The sequence below is a fragment of the Anthonomus grandis genome, chromosome 1 (genome assembly GCF_022605725.1).
Source record: "Anthonomus grandis grandis chromosome 1, icAntGran1.3, whole genome shotgun sequence".
In the NCBI taxonomy this organism is placed as follows: domain Eukaryota; kingdom Metazoa; phylum Arthropoda; class Insecta; order Coleoptera; family Curculionidae; genus Anthonomus; species Anthonomus grandis.
In genome coordinates this window covers 35529539-35536453 of record NC_065546.1, presented here as the reverse complement: position 1 = coordinate 35536453, position 6915 = coordinate 35529539, and the positions used below count along the sequence as shown (strand labels likewise).

General features: G+C 36.7%; 1 protein-coding gene across 1 annotated transcript in view; it reads right to left on the bottom strand.

The window, feature by feature from the left end:
- LOC126745301 (titin-like) overlaps nucleotides 1-6915 on the bottom strand; it is a 123738-nt gene that overhangs the window by 45995 nt on the left and 70828 nt on the right. The window lies entirely within an intron of this gene.

Below are 6915 nucleotides of genomic sequence, written 5' to 3'. Positions count from 1 at the left end.
CTTGGCACTCCCCAAAAACTTGGTCTGTAGTTTATTCTTCCTCTTCCCAACACCATCGGCATTCCGGGTTGCCCGCAATACCTATGGTGGGGAGATTACTTTTTAAATGCTAGTGTCCTGTTAAAAGATCTATTACTAGCCGAATTTTTCGCATTTTTTTAAGCGCACTAGTTGTCTGGTGAGACAGGCAGAGGGCCCATCTATGTTTGCTTTAGCCTGTCTCATGCCAGGTGCTTTCGTTGATCTCTGGAGGATCCACTTGCCCAGCAGGCTCTTCATTGATGCAACAGCTAGTATGGGTCATAGTTTATTCTTCCAGGCAGTTAAAACAGTTTGTATATAGTTTGAGATTATTAAACTCCATGAACTTGTGTTCCTGGTGTGAGCTCAATAAACTGCATTAAGAACCTTATTTTCACACGTTGTGAGAGACCTAGTGCGTGATAACACCCTCGTCGTGATAAAATGTAGTTTTCCGCCACTTTTAATGAAAATTTGTCCAAATCTACCCATTTTGCAACAAACCCGACAATTTTTCGTTCGTTTTGACAAAAGCCACTATTCTCCATAATTACCAGGCATTTTAGGCACTATGGAATTATGGTTTTCCTTGGGTGTAAAAAGCAAAACATCAACTGCCTGGACGAATCAAATTCTTCTTCTTCTTTTTAGTGTTGTGGGATGGCTTTGGGAATCACAATTTACTTCTTCAAGGCAGTTTTTCCCATATAGTTTAAGTTTATTAAACTCCATCGACTTGTGTTCTTGGCGTGAAGTCCTTTTACTTTTAGCTTTTATTAAAAACCTTATATTCAACGCACGTCACAGTTTCAAACCTCAAAGTGCTTTAACGAAACTCCTTTTTAAAAAATATCTCCTTTCACTAAAAACTCTATTATTAACCCTTAAACGACAACACGGGGTCGCCCATGACCCCATCGAATAATGTTTAACGTTTATTCGCGCAAGACCTTGAAGCGCCTTACCCCACCACCTACCTTTTAAACTCGGACATTAGTATTATCGCGGAAAGTGACGTGGGCGGTCGACAAATATTTATCGACTTATTCGTGCTAATTCGTAGTTGGGGTCGCCCGCGACCCATTATGTTATTTGCGTACTAAAAAAATATGTCGTCGAACCAATATTTAGAATTATAATATTTGAAATATTTAAGTGAAAAGGAGCTCGAAGAGATTGTTAAGCAATACGAACAAGGTGATGAGGATAGTAGCTATGATTACAATGACTTAAGTGATAGTTGAAGTGAATCTGATGATTATGAAGAGATGGATGAAGTACATGCGGACGAAATAGTGTATGAACTAAGTGAAAATGAATCATCCGATGAAGATATACCTTTAGTAAATCTTCAAAGAAAAGAAGTACTCGAAACCTTTTTATACAAAAAATACACGAACTATGAAAAAAAATTTGGTTCTACATCTTCCGGGACCTAAAGCTGAAGCACGTAATGCGAAAAGTGGTTATGAAGCCTGGAAACTATTCTTTGATGATAATATCCTTCAAAAAATTGTTACTCATACAAATGAAGAGATTATTAGAAATCAGGCAAAATTCTCAAAAGCCCAAAGATATATTGGAGAGACCGATCAGATTGAATTGGAAGCCCTTTTTGGTTTACTGTATACAAGTGGGGGACTAAAATATAACCATGTAAACCTAGACGAGTTGTGGTCTAAAAAATTCGGCCCACCAATTTTTAGAGCCACCATGAGTAAAAACAGATTTTCTTTTCTTATAAAAAATCTTCGTTTTGATGATAAGACTACACGAAACCAAAAAAAAGAAAAAGATAAGTTTTGTGCCATTTTGAGATATTTGTGCCCATTTGAGATATTTGGGAAGGATACGTTGAAAATTGTCGGAATAATTATACCCCATCAGAATATGTCACTATTGATGAGCAGCTTTTGGGCTTTCGTGGGCGATGTCCATTTCGTATGTACATCCCAAATAAGCCCGATAAGTACGGCATCAAAATTGTAATGATGTGCGATGCCAAAAGTTTCTATATGGTATCAGGAATACCCTATATTGGCAAGGAAGATCGTCCAAGCAATCTTTCTATTCCCACACAATATGTTTTAAAATTATCTGAACCCATACAAAAAACTAATAGGAATACCACAGTAGATAATTGGTTTTCATCAATGGGTTTAGCAATATCACTGAAGGAAGTTGGACGTACTCTACGAAAAAACAAACCCGAAGTACCAACCGAATTTCTTAAACCAAAAATATCAGAGAGTAACAGATTTGCATTCGATGAAAATGTGGTTTTAGTGTCTCATTCTCCTAGTAAAAAAAAGGTAGTACTTCTTATGTCAACAATGCATAATAGCAATGAAGTTGACAACCTATCAGGCAAATCTGAAATTAATTTGTTTTATAATGGTACGAAATGTGGTGTTGACGTTTTTGACCAGCTATGTCACGGTAAATCAGTATCAAGAAGAACTAAAAGATGGCCTTTACGAGTTTTATATGGCATGCTTGATGGAGGTGCCGTAAATTCGTATGTAATTTACCAAGCAAACAACAGCAATACTAATAAAAAAAACTCCACGAAGAATGTTCTTATTGCAGCTGGGCGAGGAACTAACTATAAAACATATGAAGAGGAGGCTTGAAATTCCGAATTTACTAAGTACTCTCAGATAACAGGAACAAAAATAGTGTTTTTGCTTATTGATCTAAAATCCTAATTTTTTGTTTCAGGCTGCAAATTTTAGAGATATTGGGTATAGCGGAAAATAACACCTCTAGACAGGCACCACCTCTTGCAGAAAACAACAAAAGTAAACGCTGCTCTATTTGTCCTCGGACGCAGGATAGGAAAGGCAGAGATCAATGTGTCAAGTGTGAACGAAAATTATGCGCCGAACACAGAAACGCAATTTGTCCCTCTAAGGCCCGGTTGTACAATGGGCGTTCAACAACAGTTCATAAAGATCTCCGGTTCAGCGGAATTAATCCATTGTACAATGTTAGTTCAAACGATAACCTGCGGTTCATCTTGAACGTCCAATTGGGAGCGTTCAAAGGGAGTTCAAGTAAATTTTTGAGATTAAATTAATATTTAGTATATCATTTTGATATTTTTTATTTATGTAAATAGAGTAGAGTGGGGCAAAAGCACGCGGCGTGTAAAAGAACGCAGTGCCAATATGTCCGGCCCGAGTGCATGTACGATCAGTCTGTCTCCACGCGATTTAAGGGTCAGATGTCGCTACAATGTAAAGTGTACCAGTTTAGTTTTTCGGCTTTACAGAAAGGAGAAAATGAGGTAAGTTTATTTTTTGCTATTTTGATGTTATTTTTCATGCATACAGATTCTTGTATTATGCTTTTATAGTGCAAATTACGATAACAACGTTTATTTGCTATAAAAGCCCAATCGTAATCTCAAATATATTCACCTGTTGTGAGTCGTGCTTGTGTCGATTTACACTGAAAAAAAAAATAAAAAATAAAAAAGTGCATGTGGGGCAAAAGTTCGCACGGCTGTGTGGGGCAAAAGTTCGCGCGTACTTTTACCCCATGAATTTTTGTAACCCATTTTCTTGTTTTTAGGGACTACAAAAGAAAATCAGAGCGCACGCCCATCACGCCACAAATTCTTAATCGAGCTAAGGAGCTGATCCAAAATGGTTTATCCAAGCGCCAAGCTGCTTCGCAATTAGAAATTTCAGAAGGTGGCCTAAGAAAGCGACTAAAAGTGGATTGTGGGGTTCAGCAGTTAGGTCGATTTAAAAAGGTATTTACTATAGAACTTGATAATGAACTCGCAGAACACGCAAAAACCCTGAAAAAAAATATTCTATGGCCTAACTTTTAAAAGCTTGCGACAAATAGCTTTTCAGTTTGCTGAAGCTAACAACATAAATCATCCTTTTTCTCGTGAAAAACAGATGGCTGGGAAGGATTGGGCCTACAGTTTTCTTGAAAGACACCGTTTGTCTCTAAGAGTACCATCAAAGACCAGTGTAGCCAGAATGATGGGCGGGAATGATTAATAAAGTACAACTGGACAGATACTTTTCAAACCTTAAAGTTCTCTAGGAGAAGCACCAATTTGGGGTTTCCAGAATGTTTAACATGGATGAAAGTGGTCTGTCAACGGTTCCTAATAAAACACCCAAAGTCGTTTCGGAAAAAGGCAAAAAATTAATCGGCAAAGTCTCTTCTGCTGATCGAGGACAAACTGTCACTGTTGTGTGCTGCATGTCGGCATCTGGAGCTTATGTTCCTCCAGATATAATATTTCCCCGAAAAAGACGTAAACAAGAACTTCTTAATGGCGCCCCCCCCAGACTCTCTGCTATTGATATCAGATTCTGGATATATTAATGGACCCCTATTTTTGGAGTGGCTGGAGCATTTTACAAAACACGTAAAGCCATCAGAAGAGAACCCGGTCCTTCTCATTCTAGACAATCATTCCTCTCATTTGTATCTAGATGCCGTTTTGTTTGCCCGCAATCACAATATTCATATGTTGTCTTTGCCACACAGTAGCCAAGAAACACAACCGCTGGATAGATGTTTTTTTAAGCCTTTAAAAGACAAGTTTGCTGAAGCATGTGAGCGGTATTTAATAAGTAATCCTGGGAGTATTTATTAAGTGGTTACACAATTTCAGATATCTTCACTGTTTGCAGAGGCATACCAAACTGTGGGTACCATGGGAAAAGCAATTAACGGCTTTAAAAAATGTGGAATCGTACCTTACAATCCTGATGTATTTACCGACGAAGACTTCTTACCATCAACTGTTACTGACCAACAATCCATACCGCAGGAAAATTTACCTCAACCAGAAGATTCTGTCCTTCAGCCTTCTACATCTCAGAATATTTTGGAGCCATGAACTTCAAATAATTTACTACAATCTTTAATTGAATTCCGACAATCAGAGATTAATGATCAGTCACCTCAGCCGCAACCGTCTACATCAAAAGTTGTTCCAGAGCCTATTCAAAAACCATCTGCAGTTACTGATTTACAGCCATCTACATCAACCAACACTGATGTACTGGCAACAATAGCATCTGAAAAACCAAGGAATGACAAAAAACATATACGCCCCTCCGATATTTTGCCTTTTCCTAAAAAAAGGACCCTATGACAAGAAAAAGTAAGGGGAAAAAATCAGAAATAATAACGAGCACACCTGTTAAAGACGCCTTGGAGGAGGAAGTAAAAAAGCGCGAAGGAAACAAAAATAATAAAGGCAAAAGAAATGTCTTTAAAACCAAAACACAAACAGGGCCTAAAAACAAAAAAATAAAAACTTCGTTTAAAAAAAATATGAAATTAAAGAAACTCTAAAAAGCGCTAAAACAGAAGATGTCATTTGTCCTGGTTGTGAGGAATCATTTTTGGAAACCTTCAACGATGATTGGGTTCAGTGCAATTAATGCCAGGAATGGTGGCATGAAGATTGTTCTCCTTATGAAGGCGTTGGTGCATTTAAATGTGACCATTGTGTTTAAGCCAAAGTTTTAAGTAGTTGCTATTAGCAAGTTCTAATGTTTCATTATTTTTTGTTATTATTTGTTCAAGAGTTATTTAGTTTAAGTTGTTTTCTATTAGCTATAAGTTCGTATGTTATGAAATATTTTTTAGTTTTTGTTAAATGCAATGTTAAATTGACAATAAAAAGAAGTTTCATTTTAAAAACAAGGTGCGTACTTATGCCCCACGGCATGTGGGCTTTTGCCCCCCTACAGGGGCAAAAGAACGCAATTGACATTTTGTCATATTTTTTTTAATAACTTTAAAACCATTTACATTTAAATTTTTTCCATCAGATATTTTATAGTACTGACTTGAAGCTTTCATCCATTTGTGTTTTTTTATTTTTTTTTTTAATTAAGGTGGAAACTAGGGGAGTTCAAACATTAACTGCTTTTGCCCTACTTTACTCTACAGCCGCCTTTCAATAATTATTGTGTTTGGTAAGGTGCTAATTTATTAGTTACTAGGTACCCTAGATTTATACTCTATTTCAGAAGTGTGTAGAGCAATAAAACCTCATTAGGTATGCAAAAGTGGTACCTGGTGATCCACCAATATTTTATGCCACTACCTTAGTTGGGTATTAGTTTCAATGTAAAATTCTTTCTTTTCGTTGATTGCAGGTAGTGCCACCCGGTTTTGGGTCAATTTATGAGTTTTGCCCATTGTTACCCACTGATAAACATTGAAAACGGTTCGCCAAAGGCGTGCAACTGGGACTTGTTTTTTACCTTATAATTAATGTACTTAAATGCTATTTTATTTTAGAAAGTTACTTTTGTTTAAATGGAATAATATATTTTTTTCACAAATTTATTGAACATAATATGTAGAGTAAAACAGTTGAAAATGTCACTTTTGGATCTGGCACTTTTTGAACAGTGTATAACAATTTTAAATTATAATAGATTGTAGTCTTCTTCGTCATCTGACGAACTGTCATCACCTCTTGACATTATAATTAAAGGATCGACTGTCTGATCGATGAGGTTGTCAAGATCCCACATTTTGTCCTCTTGCTTAATTACATGCTGGACTGCTTTTCGCCAATTCTCTGGTGTCGCTTCCGTAATGGCTTGATCAAACAGTAGCTTAACATCTTTCATTTTAAAAGTCGTGTTTTGTCTTGCTACAAATCCTTTTACCTGCGCTCATATCAGTTCTATAGGATTTAGTTCGCAATGATATGGCGGTAAGCGCAGTACAGTTATATTATATTTTTCGGCTATATCTTCCACGGCGTATTTCATGAAACGAGTTTTGTGTAAGTTTGCTATTGCCAGCAGTTCTTTTTTTATCAAATTTGCTTCAAACGCAATACCTTTTGCAGTCAGCCAATCGATAATTTCTTGCTTTCTCCAACTTGAAGTT